The sequence below is a fragment of the Rhinopithecus bieti genome, unplaced genomic scaffold, assembly GCF_001698545.2.
Source record: "Rhinopithecus bieti isolate Rb0 unplaced genomic scaffold, ASM169854v2 scaffold_3854, whole genome shotgun sequence".
Lineage (NCBI taxonomy): Eukaryota > Metazoa > Chordata > Mammalia > Primates > Cercopithecidae > Rhinopithecus > Rhinopithecus bieti.
This window is the reverse complement of record NW_016804356.1, coordinates 1,479,023-1,493,504: the sequence shown is the minus strand read 5'-3', so window position 1 is coordinate 1,493,504 and position 14,482 is coordinate 1,479,023. Positions and strand designations below refer to the sequence as shown.

Below are 14,482 nucleotides of genomic sequence, written 5' to 3'. Positions count from 1 at the left end.
TAAACAGGCATGTTCAGTGAGGGGAGGAGAAATTTCGCATTGCCCGTCTGCCTGTCCCTTAAGAAACCAATCACACTGCTCTCCATCAACTCTGCAGAGCAGAAACCTTTTTGCTCCATTGAACTTGCTTCCCATTTCTACTTAGCAAACTGACTAATGGTCCTGGCTCGTTCCCTGCTGTCATCTCTAATGCTGCTGTGTGCAGCCGCTCCTCCCCAAAAGGAAGGAACCTATGTTCAGGTAATGGATTGGTTTGGGCTGCATTTTTACTTTACGTTGCTTTGTAAATTTAACTACTACACTGCACTACCCCCACTTGCCCCTATATAGAACTTTTGAAGATCGTGAAGGAATATGTTTGTTAGGAAAGCACTTTGCTGTTAAAAATCTAACCATTTGATGTTAATGCAATTGTATAGTAACTCATTTTTAATAGAGCATTTGTTGAGGGTGGGTGTTCAGCATAAAATTTTGGTTTTAGAAACTGGACATATATTTGTTTGCATAGTTATGTAAATGCCTTTGCTTTAACAAGTGAGTCCTCATATTTAATTGAAAGTCCTCATATTAACTGTTTAGTGAAATTTGTATTTTTAAGTACACGGTGGTTAAAAGTGAGATTCTCATAACTTTGGATTTTGCTGCATTGGCTTATCTTGTCCCCATTCCCATTGTATAGTAATGGTGTCATTTTGCTGGAGGATCAACAGTGGGAGGTTTCTACATCTCTTCTGGCATGTGTTTATATGGTAATTACAACTTTTGATAACAATACTACTCTTGCTAATAATGTGTAGTACCTTGGTGTCAGAAACTATTTTCTGTAATTCTCAAGTTATCATCCTTAATTTTAGAAATAATGAAACTGAAGCCCAGAGTATTTAGAGACTTCTAATTCCATTTGGTGAAAGCACATGAAATTGTCATTAACGTAGCTTAAAAATGGTTGAACATCAGCAGCTCTCTGTGGCTCTTCAGGAGAGCCAGGATTCAAACTAGTGTCAGCCACAATCTATAGTCAGCCTTCCTTCCACGGTGCCATGCTGCTGCCTTATTTATTTACATTTTGTCTTATTTCAAGAATCTCGCCTTGTATACATTACACACTCAATATAATATATAGCTACTGTCTGTGGACTGGCTTTTTAGAAGGGAGTTTGGAGAGTGCCACAGATTTGTGTTTTATAACCATTTAGCGAACTATTCGGTCTCAGGTTTACCACTGTAAATCTAGGTGATTATAAAGGACTATTAGACGCTGTCTTTTGAGTCATTATTTTCTCTCCTCTCTACATATGCTGCAGTTTTCCAAAGTCCAAATAGCTGTCACCAGTGATGGGCTCTTCCTGAGACAGGCAAAATCTTGCATCTCTGATCTCTCTTCCTCATTTATATTTCTCTGTGTTTTCTCCAACCAGTGAGGCTCAAAAATGTCACAGATTTCATGAGATGACTGAGAAGGCACTCAGTAATCCACCTTTAAAGCGTCCCTCCCATCTCTTTCTCCCTCTATTCATATCTCCTTTCCACATTCTCATTTCTTCCCGCTGCACCACTTTCTCTCTTCTGGAGATAATACTCTAATTTTTTGGCCACAAGTATTTACCTCAAATTCTTATTTTGGCCATTTTAAGAACATACTTGCCCATTTTGAAATAACCCAGGTGGTTTTAATATTGAGTATGTCCCAAAGATATGAATTTTGAGAGCAAACCAGTGACTACACAATTTAAAGTGTGATTACATAGTAATTACTCAATTTGCTTGTGAACACAGAATCTTCTCCACAGGTTCCAGACAGATGTCACAGCAGATGCACCACGTATAAAGGAGAATTTCCATTAACTGCAGTCATAGTTGGGCTTATAACTAACTATGGGAGTGCTGAATTAAATTGTTAATAAAGCGCACTGTTGAGAACTATTAGAAAGTATGATTCAGACAGGAGAGGGACAGCAGTTGTTAAGTATGGGAAGGTTCCCGTGAATAAGTGTGTCAAATATAATGCTGACATTTCAAAGAGTTGATGAATACTTGGCTTTGGGGCTATGTGACAGTTATTGATAGTAATAACTGGATTTTGTGAAGAACATGGTGGCATACAAATGTATATCTACTTACACTATGATTATCACCAGAATCCAGGAGGTAGAGCCAAATGTCTGGAGGCTCAGAGGCTCACCCATGTTCTTATAACTGGTGTGCAGTGGAGTCCAAACCCATGGCAAGGCTGCCCTGCCATTCAAGCCACTTCTCTTAGCATCACATCACGCTGCTTCTTCCTGGGAACGGTCAGTTCAGTCAACCAATCAATTAGACTGTGCACGTGTTTTTAATGAAACTGACTTGTTGACTTGCTCATTTAAAATCAAAGTGATTGAATCGGCTGTTTGTGAAAACACAGGTTAAGGAAGCGCTTGCTTATTTTTACATCAAACTTTTTGGTAGTATATATTTTCAAACGGCTACAGTTTGAAATCAATTCTTTGGCAACAGAGGAAACAGTTGAACATGCAGCAGTCTTTTCAACTAAATTCATACACATCCAGGATAATCAACACTGGTAGCATCATCTTCAAATAGGCAGCACATGGGCCCGTATTGATATTGACAGTTCAAAATTGTGGACAAGTCTGAAGTAAATTAATGTACAAACTTTTCAGGTGAAAGCCTGAAAGCATTTCAATGAAGGCTGGGAAACATTTGCACGTCTCCTTGATTTTTTAACCAAATTTTTTTTTTTTTAAAGTATGAATGAATGCCTACCCTGCCCCCGTTCCCGCTTAATATCTTTCCTCATCTAAATGACAATGCTAAGTTTGCCGCACAGCCTGCCCACCACTGACCCCTGTTCCCAGGTCTGTGAAAAGACCTGGTCTTAGTGAGGTTTGTCATTAGGAAGCTGCTCAAGTGTTGAGGACTGCAGAGAACTCACTTCTGCTCAGTCCTTGAAGACATTTCTCTGGGGCATGACTTCCAGACTCTGGTAGGGATTGGTGATCAGACAGAGAGAAATGATGCAGTGGTCAACAGGACTTTCACACAAATGTCAATGCTTGGTGAGGAAAAAACTGCTTTTAATCTTCCTGTGTGGTTCTTCTTCATAAAGAACATCCATGCCTTTTAGACATTTCTTTTGCCTTTTCCTCTCTTCCCAAAAGACTTTGTGGTTACTTGCAGTCAGCCCCTTGTCCTGGCCTTTCCATTTTCTCCTCAGAAGGACCACCACTCCATTTAATTTACCTATGTGGGCTTTGCACCCCTCCTTGGAGCACTCGCCCTCCTATGGCTTCTCTTTCTCTCATAACTTCCCACCCCATTCTCCCGTGCATCTCAGAGGACTGTTCTCCCAGATCATCTCATCCTGCCCAGCAGGAAGCCATAGCTCACATCTCAGCCAAGGGGAGGGGTGGATATGACGCCAGTGGAGAAGGATATCAACAAAGGAGGAGAGAAGGAAAGGCATTAACTGAGACTTTTCAAGAGTGGGGAAGAGACATGAGAGGCCTCTGGAGCCTGAAAAATGAAACTCATAAGTGGGGCAAGACTTGGTCCCCTTTCTGTCCTGCTTCAGCTTTATTTATCATACTTTAGATATCTATTATTTTTTCTTTCTTCTTTTTTTTCCCCCTTGAGACGGAATCTCGCACTGTCACCTGGGCTGGAGTGCAATGGCATGATCTTGGCTTCCTGTAACCTCCGCCTCCCAGATTCAAGCAATTCTCCTGCCTCAGCCTCCTGAGTAGCTGGGATTACAGGCGCCTGCCACCAGGCCCAGATAATTTTTTGTATTTTTAGTAGAGATGGGGTTTCACTATGTTGGCCAGGCTGGTCTCAAACTCCTGACCTCATGATCCACCCACCTCGGCCTCCCAAAGTGCTGGGATTACAGGCGTGAGCCACTGCACCTGGCCTAGATACCTATTTTTATTGGAAATAATTTTTGAAAAATGTCTGATATAGTGAGTAGGACAATATAGACAATCAGTAAGAGATAGTTATTAATGTATTGCTTTGTAAGACCCAAGTAACTCAAATCAGTATAAGACAATTCGGTTCAAACCATGAAGCAAAAAGTTAGTTTTGATAAAAGCAAGACTGTACTGTTGGTAAAAGTTTCTCTCTGTTACAGTACACAGATTGTGGCAGTCAGTTGTGAGGGATAGCATAACAACTTATGATGATAGTCACCAAGTACTGAAATTTGAGTTTGATAATTTTAGAGACAGGACAGTGTTAATGTCAAGACATACTTCAGTCCCATACACATATTACTCCTGGAAATGTTCTGTAACCTCTATAGGGTCCTGTTTCCCAATCTGCAAAATGAAGATCCTACAGAACAAACCACACAGGGTTGGTTGTTCCTGGCTTAAATGGGATCATATATGCAAAGCTCATGGCACAGTGCTTAGCATAGAGTAAGTACTCAGTAAAGGCTGTCCATTATTAGGATTGTGATTTTTCAAAAAGAGAGCACATTCAAGTTTGTCTTTGTGAAGATATCAGTTTTACACATTTGCCTTCTGATTTACTTTCCTGAGAGACAAAGAAAGGGACATGGTTTAAGCGTGCCTGTTGGGAATGTAGGAGCCATGAGAAATTCATCTCTTATGCAGGAAAAATGTCAGCAACCACACACTGGTAGGTTTCCCATCCACTCTATCACCTCTGCCAATCATATTTCTGACCATGTCACATTCCCACAGAACACTTTCCATGAAGTGGTGTTTATTAATTCATTCGGCAGTTCATCACAGGTTAGACTTATTTCACTCGAGCTTGAGAGCAATTTTGTGCTATTAGGAAAGATGTGAGAAGTCATTTATGGGAAGGTAGGTAGACTCAATTGGTGACAGGGGATTTATTGACCGTTTCACTTCATAGGGCGTTTTCCAAAATCTGGGACTAGATGGTGTATGCTAATTCATTTGACTAACAACTGCAGAGCATCCACTTCTTTTAGGCCCAGGAATAGGTGCCAGGGAATCAAAGGTGCATTACACAGCATCACAGTCTGGTAAGAAACGTGAGGCCTTACACACAGCTGAATAAATATTTGTTGAGGCAACTGGGAAATAAACCCTTACTTAAACTGTGTATTCTTAGAGAGCTTAGAGCAATCTACCCCAAGAGGGCAGGGGAGGGGGTGGAATGCTGTGGTTGTGACAGGTTTGTTGCCTGTCTCTGCTGTGCTTCGACAGCCCTCTGTGCTGACCTTCTAGCAATCTCTCTAGGGCTCAGTGAAACCCTCTCAGAAATAACTGTTACAAAGTCCCAGAAAAGCACACTGGGATGTGGCCAATCCCAAACCCAACAAACCACTCTTGGTGCCTTTTTACGTTTGTAAACCCAGGAATTGTGTAATGCTCTGGTTTCCATTCCAGTTTGTTCAATGGCTGAAGCACAGCTTGCGAAGGACTGTGGATATAGAGCATCCGAGGCCATAAGCAAACATGCCGTCAGAAAGTGCACTCAGAGCAGCAGCCACGCACTGAGCGGGGACTGCTGGAGAGGGAAGGGGTGGGGTGGGCGCTATCTGCAGAAAACAGGCCTGACTCCCTGCGCCTTAGCTCACTACTGCCCGTAGCGAGAGCTGCCTGGCTTCATCTTGCCCGTTCAGTCTCACCTAGGTGCCAGTCTAGACCAATGCAGTTCCCTAGTTAGGGAGAATTTAGGGGGCCCAAGGGCAGTAACACAGTGGCAAGGATCTCATCATATTCCAACTGAGCGTGTGCTCAGCCTTCAGGAGCTGAGCCAACCACATTTTGTTTTGTTCTTTGTGACTAAATAGGCCACCTTGTACCCTGCTTACCGTGACTGGCACCTGTCTTGTTCTTTGTACCCCACCCTTTGGAGCCTTGTTTCTTTAACAGGCAGGTGAATCTTTAAGCACTGACTTGAAGAGCTGTTTTGGGCAGTAAATGAAATAGCTTGTGAGGTATCTGGCACACAGAATACGTGCCACTTGTGCTGGTGTCTGAGTCTTGACCTTTGTACATTCTGTCCCACTGGTGTGCTTGGAGCCTGGAGTTCTGCCTCTGAACAGGAAGCATGATTGTTTTGGTGTCGAGGACATTTGGTAGAGTACAGTGGAAAAATACGTGATTTATTTACCAATACTGTCATCCTTGGTATCTGATGGGGATTGATTCCAAGACTCCACTGTACAAAATCAGCAGATGCTTAAGTTCCTTATATAACATGGTGCAGGATTTGCATATAACCTACATGCATTCTCCTGTGTGCTTTAAACCATCTCTAGATTACTTATAATACCTAATACAATGTAAATGTTGTGTAAATAGTTGTTATGCTGCATTTTTATATTATCTTTTATTGTTGTATTGTTTTGTTTTATTGTTTCTCTTTTGCAACCATTTTCAATCCACAGTTGGTTGAGGCCTCAGATGTGGAACCTGTCGATATAGTGGACTGATTCATATGTGCTATAGACATCCCTGACTCTCACCCCATCCTTGACTTTCATTCCTTCTTTGAGCCTTATTCAATACTGGCCACCACCTGATCCCTTACACTCACCCCATTCCTGACAGGGTGTCTTCTAATCAGTTCTTGAGTTTCTTCAAGGGTTTAGGCCTCAGAGACCTCCTCAGGGACATAGGGAGCACTAGACTGCTATGCTGATGTACAGGGAATTGAGTCTAGCTCAGCATCTCCTGTTGCCTCCTCTTCCTCAGCTCTGGCTCAGCTGCTTGGGGAGCTGTCCCAAGAGAGATCAGGGACCAAATGACACTGGTCCCTGTCCTTCCTGTCAACTCCTCTTCCTTAGGCTCTGGTGGCTTGAGGGGAAACCTGACCAGGTTGAGGCTGGAGAGGATCAAGTCATGAGCCCTGGAGGGTGGAGTGGTAGAGAGGACCGAGCCCAAGACCGGGAGTCAAGTGATCTGACCCGTTCCCTGCTGTGTGACCTAGGCTCACCCCACATCACTTCAGGAAATGTAGGCAAGATGTAGAAACCAAATGCAGAGGTGGGGTCTGCTACTCTGCTCAGCTGAAGAATGTCAAGAAAAGCCCATCTTGTGGTGTCAAATTGTGTGGCACCAATCTCTACTCTGAATAAAAAGAAATGATGCTGAAATTAAGGCCTTAGTTTACCGGACTGAAAGAGAAGGGATGAGAGGGAAAATATTGGTAACATTTGCTGTGAATTTGTCATGGTCCAAGATCTTTATCAGTATTTAATTTAAAAGGAAAAATAAAACCACCTGGCAACCTCACAGTGGATACTGAATAACAAGCTGGATAAGCTGTTAAACACCTACCTATGCAATGGCTACAGAGACAGGAGAGTGGAACCAAGGGCTGTGGCACAGACTCCTTGCCTAAGCCCGAGACAAAGTCAGAGGGGGCAGATGCACAATCACAGCGTCTCTAATTTCTACAGGAGCTGCAATCAAGAGTGCTGTGCTTTCTGAACAACTGCCCTGGGTGGGTCAGAGAAAAGGGATCGATCCCTGTCTCAGAAGTGAAAATGATGAACGTGCTCTAAGGGGAAAAATTATTTATGGTGTACTCTCAGCCTGACAATGTGGAATTAGTAAGAGAATTATCTTCTATTGGTAGCCTCTTTATATATGTGTATATAATTTATATATATATATATATCTTACACACACACACCCCTACAAATATCTTATTGGTTCTTTTTCTCTAGGGAGCCCTAACATTGTCTCCTTTGGAGGAAGTTCCTCAAGGCAAGGTCCTAGACCTTCTTTCTTTTCTTCTCACTCTAAGTTTTGCTTCTTTTCTTTTTTTTTGAGATGGAGTCTTGCTCTGTCGTCCAGGCTGGAGTGCAGTGGCGCAATCTCTGCTCACTGCAAGCTCCGCCTCCCGGGTTTATGCCATTCTCCTGTCTCAGCCTCCTGAGTAGCTAGGACTACAGGCGCCCGCCACCACGTCTGGCTAATTTTTTGTATTTTTAGTAGAGATGGGGTTTCACTGTGTTAGCCAGGATGGTCTCGATCTCCTGACCTCGTGATCTGCCCACCTTGGCCTCCCAAAGTGCTGGGATTACAGGCAGTTTTGTTTGTTTTCAATGTCATTTTTTTTTCCTGCCCGTGGCCTCTGTTGCCTTCTGCATGTGAATAACTCTTAAGTTTGTATTCTAGCTCAGAGATCTCTCTCTATGGATCTCCAGACCCATGCATCTAATTGTGTACTTGGATATCTGAAGGGCATCTGAATGCAACATATGCAAAGGTAAATCCATGATCCTGCAACCCTGATCTTCTTTCAGGGTTCCCCACCTCTGTGAAACATACTTCTCTGTATCCGAAAGACCTGGAGCCATTCCTAACAGCTCTCTCCCTCTTAACTCTGTACCTAATCCATCACCATATCCTCCCAATGTCACTTCAGAAATTTCTTTATATCTCTACTTCTCTCAAGCTCCACTACCACCACTCAAGCTACGGGTATCTCTTATCTTGACTCCTATATTAACTTTTCAAGTTGCAAGTTGCAAGTTGCAAGTAGCTGCCTATTCTCAGTCTGTCCTCTAATTCTCTTTCTTTACACTCCAGCTGCAGTGATCTTTCTAAAAACTAAATCTGATCATATCATTCTGTGCCATTACCTATTGAAAATCATACCATGATTTTCTGTTGTGCTTAGCAAGAAAGCTAAGAAATTCTTAGCAAGGCTATGTGGTGGTTCCCATGGCTCTGCATGGTCTTATCCTGCTGCAGTTTTCCCCTTGCTTTCTAGACTCCAGCTAAACTAGCTTTTTCTTTTAACTCCTGAAAATAAAGTCTCCATCATGGGTTCTTTGAATATACTGTTTTACTCTAGTTTTAAAATTTGGAATATTCTTCCCAACTTCTCAACTATCATATCAGGAGTCATTTACAGAGGAAACTGTTGTGTTCCACACACCCCTTCCTTAGCCTAGTCAGATTCCTTTATTATACAATCTCATAGTATTTCTCTAAATCAAAGCAAATAATAATAGCTAAGAAGTGTCACATGCTTGCCAAGTTCAAGTGTCAAGCACACTGCTAAATATTTTATAATTGTTATATCTAAATATTATCTAATTAAAAATTAGAGAAATAGTATTATCATTCTTATTTTCCAAGAGAGGAACCAGAGAACCTCGGTGATATGCTGAGAGCATATTCAGCAGTGTGATGAGTTTAGTGGATATTTGGTTCCCCCACTGGCCTGTCTACTTGGAATGAGCTGGGGCCACTGTTAATGCATCAGCACTGTTAGAGGGCTGCCTGGCATGTAGAATGTGTTCCATATGTACTTGTTGATTGAAATAATGAATATTTGAATGAGAAATGAACCAGGGCACATTTGAACATGAAAACTAACTGGGTATTCCTTTTGTTCTCTATACCAAATTAGTCACCTATGAGTTTGTTTACAAAATTCTAGACAGCTGCTTGCAAATGAGAAAATGGCATTCCCAATATTGGAGATGCTTTAGAGTATCTTCCACTCTTCATTTTAATGACCATCTGCTCCATTTCCAAATGAGGCACCAATTCAGTTTAATTTTACACACAGTTAAGAATGATTTTTTTTAGTCCCAGTCCTTTTGGGGCTTCTAAAATCACACACACTCATGCACACACTTAGAAAGATGCATACTCTCTGTTAGGTGCATACCAGCAACTGTAACAAATAAGCCCTAAATTTCTAAGCCTTAAAGCAATAGGTGGTTATTTCTTATTTGTGTAACAACCTAGCGTTGCTGCTTGGCCAGAAAGCTTTTCACCTGGTGATTTGGGAACCCAGGCTTTCTTCACCCCATGGGGCCCCTGCCTGTGGGTTTCAGAGTTCCTTTACTGATGACAGCAAGGCAAAAGCATGGAGGAGGCATATCTCCTTCCTCAAAACCCTGGCTTCCAAATGAAGCACGTCACTTCTACTCAATTCGCATTGCTAGAAATTTATTATGTGGTCATGCCCAACTCTAAGGAAGGCTAGGAAATGCTGTCTATCTATATGCCCAGGAAGATTGAATCATCAGCATTCTCTGTCCCACCCTTGTCCTCATAGTACAATGCAGAGAGATGCTGTAAGATTAGTAAAAAGTGCCCTCGGGTATGGGAAGAAGGAGCTTAATTTTCACTGTGGACATCTGAAAAGACATGTGGAGGAGTGTATTTTGAGTGGGGCTTGAAGAATAAGCAAGTCCTTGATAGGAAGAGGTGGTAAGAGGCATAACTGAGATGAAACCAGTGCCAAGAGAGATGAGGTCTAAAGCCAGGTGGGAGTGAGAAGGCAAGAAGAAATGTATGCCTGTGCCTTGGTCTGTGTGTAGGCAACTCAGAGTCAAGTGTAAACATTATTGTAATAATCTCTTTGTCTTGGTTTTCCTGTGCTCCTTCTTTAAGTAATTAAACAACAAACAGAATTCCACCCTCCACCATAAGTATCTTGGTCCCTAATGTGAAGATATGAAATAATTAGAGGGTGTGCTGTGTAAGAATTGTAATGTCATGGAAAATTCTATTTTCAAGACTGTGCTAATTACACAGGATGAGGCGGAACAAAGGGAAGATGCACAATTAGCAGAGCACAGCTTATTATAACCAGCTCTGTTTAGAGCCTCTTCTGAACGTAGATATGTAATAAATCAATATGTAGTAGTGACCTAGCATTTATTTTTTAGAGAACTCTTAAATTTTGGAAATGTAGGATTCTTGGAATGCGAGATTTGGCCATTTTGGATTTGACTGTGGGGATGGTACAGGAGACTTTTACATTCTAGTCTACATAATAAAGAGGAAAAACCAAGGTCTTTCAAGGGAGAAGACCTCTTCCTTGGTCTGCCACTCAATGGCTGGGTGATCATAACTTCTCTGAGCTGCTTCCTCCACTGTATAGGTATAGGGGCTAGTAATGCAGATGAAAGCACCTAACGCTAAGCCTAGACTATATTAAGGACACAATTTTAATTTTAGATCCATTTCCTTTCCCCTTCCCAACTTTCCTTTTCTTTAGTGAGATTTCATTCACCTCAAGTAAAAATCCTTAAGACTTTAAGAACTGTACAAGAATGACTGTAATAACCAACAGGTGTACTTCCTTTAAAGCTACCAAATTTCAATAAAGGCAGTTATAATATCAGTGGCTCTATCTGAGCAGTGTCAAGAATAAAAAAGATACTTTCCTAGGCTGGGTGCAGTGGCTCACTCCTGTAATCTCAGCACTTTGGGAGGACGAGGCAGGTGGATCACCAGAAGTCAAGAGTTCGAGAGCAGCCTGGCCAACATGCTGAAACCCTGTCTTTACTAAAAATACAAAAATTAGCCAGGTGTGGTGGCACATGCCTGTAAGTCCAGCTACTTGGGAGGCTGAGGCAGGAAAATCACTTGAACCCGGGAGGCAGAGGTTGCAGTGAGCAGAGATCATGCCACTGCACTCTACCCTGGGACACGAGTGAAACTCCATCTTAAAAAAAAAAACAAAAAACAAAAAACAAAAAGTACCTTCCTTGTCAAATATCATGAGGGCTGACTCAGCTCTTCTTTTCTTCCAAAGAAGATAAATTGCGTATCATGTAATTTGCTTTCTGCTAGGGGGTTTTGTTTTGTTTGCAAACAAGATCTTAAGTGCAAAAGACTTAAAACATTCAAGGGCCTATGATAAGTCCCATAAAAGTTGGGCTTTTCACTAGCTTCTGTTGCCAGAATATTGGAAATTGATATGAAAAACTGAGAGCTTAAAAATTGCACAGTATTACATATGATTCAATTGCAAAGTGCTGTGAACTGCTCATCCCAAGCCTCAGCTATGAGTGGCCTATACACCAAAGTGCATCTCAGTATTGACTGAAAGGATAGAGGCTCTTAGCTCTTGGGAAGGCATTAGGATTGTATTATCATATCAATAGCCCACATGCAAAGTTCTTGATAAAAACTATCAAAATCCAGAGGCAGAGATAAAATATGAGAGTTTGATTTGTGTAAACAAATCAAAAGCATTTACAGTCAAGCTACTTAATCTGTCTTAAAGCATTGCCAGGAATATAAACATCAGAACAGCCTGAGGCAGGCAGCCGGTAGTAGACGGAGAACTCTAATTTGCTACTTTTTCTTGCTTTGCTATAATCCAGCCATATTGGCTATCTTTCAATTTTACAAACCAGCGAAGCTTAACGCTTTTTGTCTTAAAACCCCTAATAATAATAGTCAGGATAGTTTCTTAGTGGCTTAAGACAATTAAAGCTTGTTGTTTGCTCAGGCTACAGGTCCATTGTTGGGGGTTGGGGGAGGGGCTCTGTTCTTTGCTGTCACACAGGTTCCAGGCTGAAGGAGAAACCACATCTTGAGCCACATCACCAGCAGAATGCCACAGGGAAAGGGAGCTAGGGAGTCTTGCAACAACAATGAAATGCTCCAGCATGGAAATGCCATAGATCCCTTTTACTCACAACTCACTGGTCATCCCACATCCCCGGCCCCAGTCTATCTGGTCCTCTCATTTGCCCGGAAGGTAAGGGCCATGGGGGAAAGCTCTCTTGACTCTCACACCTCCTCTAACCACCCTTTCGAAAGCAGGTTCGGCCTCTTCACTACCTGAGCACCCTGTTTGTTTTCTTCATAGTGCTTATCACAATTTGTAATTGTATTATTTATTTACTTTCTGTTTTGTTTTTAGTCTGTTTCCTCCGTTGGACGCTAAGATCCCTAAGAGGAAGTATTATTTATACCAGCAGGCTGATTCCATAAAGCTGTTCTCAAAAGTACCCAATCGGCTTCAGGTATTTAAAATACTCAGTAGATTTGTCTTGAACTTGGAGAATCCTTATGACTATAATCTCATGTCTCTTAGTCCATGTCCACCTGTTTAGGCTGTGTGCTGACCCTGCTCCACTGCTCCTCTTCAGAGGGTCCTCTTGCTACTCACTGTCAGGGGCTGAAACAAAATGCGTGTTCCTTCCAATGCTGTCAGTAAGCGGTGGGAAAAAAACTATAAACTGAAACCTTACAGAAATCTCCAAAGACGGTGAAAACCAACATATCCAGTGCACATTACTATAAATTTTGTAAATAAGGACCCGGAGAGAGGAATTTGGTGAATTGGAGTTTTGTTGAACTTGCTTTTGGGAAATTAGCTCACAGGGAATTGGCTCAGAGCTACCCGCCACCTTCCACTAACAATTGTATTTCAGGGTCCAATTCTGCTTGGCATTTTGAAGACACACTGAAATAACTGTCAATTTCATGGACAAGGAAACTGTAGTTTAGAAAGGTTAAGTAAGTGGCCCAAAGTCACAGAGGCTATGATGGGAAGATAGGAGTGTCATCCAGGTGACCTCTTGCCAATGTGGTGCTTCTTTCCCTGAACCACAGTCCCGATAGGTTGCAACCATTTTTATTTATTTAATGTGTCATTTAGTGTATAAAGGAATATTCTGAGTATTTATCTTGCTTTTATCACTTTAAATAAAACATTTTAACAATTATTCACTATTTTAGAGACTTTTAATAACTGTACCATCATTTTTTATGCAAAATCCTATTATTTTCAACTGAAAGCACAATTGCCTGTGGGATGAGTTTATTTCAGCAAAGAAGATTCAAGAATCAATTAGTGATGGCCTTGGAGAAATGGGTTTCAAATAGGAATTGTCTTAGGTCACCTAAAGCATATCTTTGGTTCCCTAATAGTTCATCTTAAAAAAGGCCGCCACTAAAATCAGTCAAAGGTTTCATAGACACTTTTAATATGAATTTTTAAAAAAGATACTTCTTTTTTAAAGCTATGAGTTTTTTCTCCTGTATCTTTCAGAATAAAGGCATTTTCCTGCACGTCCTACACATGTATTCAGGAACTTAAAATACAACTAAATAAAAAATTTAAAAGAGAAATAAGGCTTTTATGGCAAGGATATTTTGCATACTATAGCAGGTAAACATTAATAAAGAAAAAAACCTAGAATTTTCTCTCTGCTCATTAGTCCTTAGATGCTGTTTCTGATTTTGTAGAGTTGCTGTTATTTTTCCTTGATGCTGGGCTGCATAACTGAGAAATGTGTTTCTCTCCTACCTGTTGGCTCCAGTGTGCTGTGTTTTCCTTCTTCTTACTACAAGTTGGGGAAATCAAGCATGGTCTCAATCTGCCTGAGGAGGAGATTCAAGGTGCCTGTGCCAGGAGCAAGCTGCATAGCCCTAAGTGGACACCAAGAAGAGAGAAACATTTAGAAATAATGGAAATGAACTGGATTCAGAGAAATGAAAACAGAACTGCCACTTTAAAAAAAATGTTTCTATTTAAGTACAATACAATACAAAGAATGGCATGTGGGTAGGCATTGAATACAGGTGGATTGAATGAAAAAGGAATGAAGAAATTAACCTCATTTAGGGTTTCAACTGGAACTAGGATTACAAACTCAGATGCCTTCAAGCCCATGCAGGTGGTATCAATGAGCCAGCAGACTGGGTGTGAGATACTAAGGAATGGTGGGCACTGTGATGAGCTAGTGAGCTCATGCTCC

The 14,482-nt window shown here is 41.5% G+C and overlaps 1 protein-coding gene across 1 annotated transcript in view; it reads right to left on the bottom strand.

The window, feature by feature from the left end:
- The window catches only part of B3GALT1 (beta-1,3-galactosyltransferase 1), a 45,055-nt gene extending 30,902 nt beyond the window's left edge, over positions 1–14,153 (bottom strand). The window contains exon 1 of the mRNA XM_017867496.1: positions 14,032–14,153. The gene's annotated coding sequence lies outside the window, so the exon portion shown is untranslated. The remainder of the gene's footprint in view (positions 1–14,031) is intronic.
- Positions 14,154–14,482: the final 329 nt, after the last annotated feature.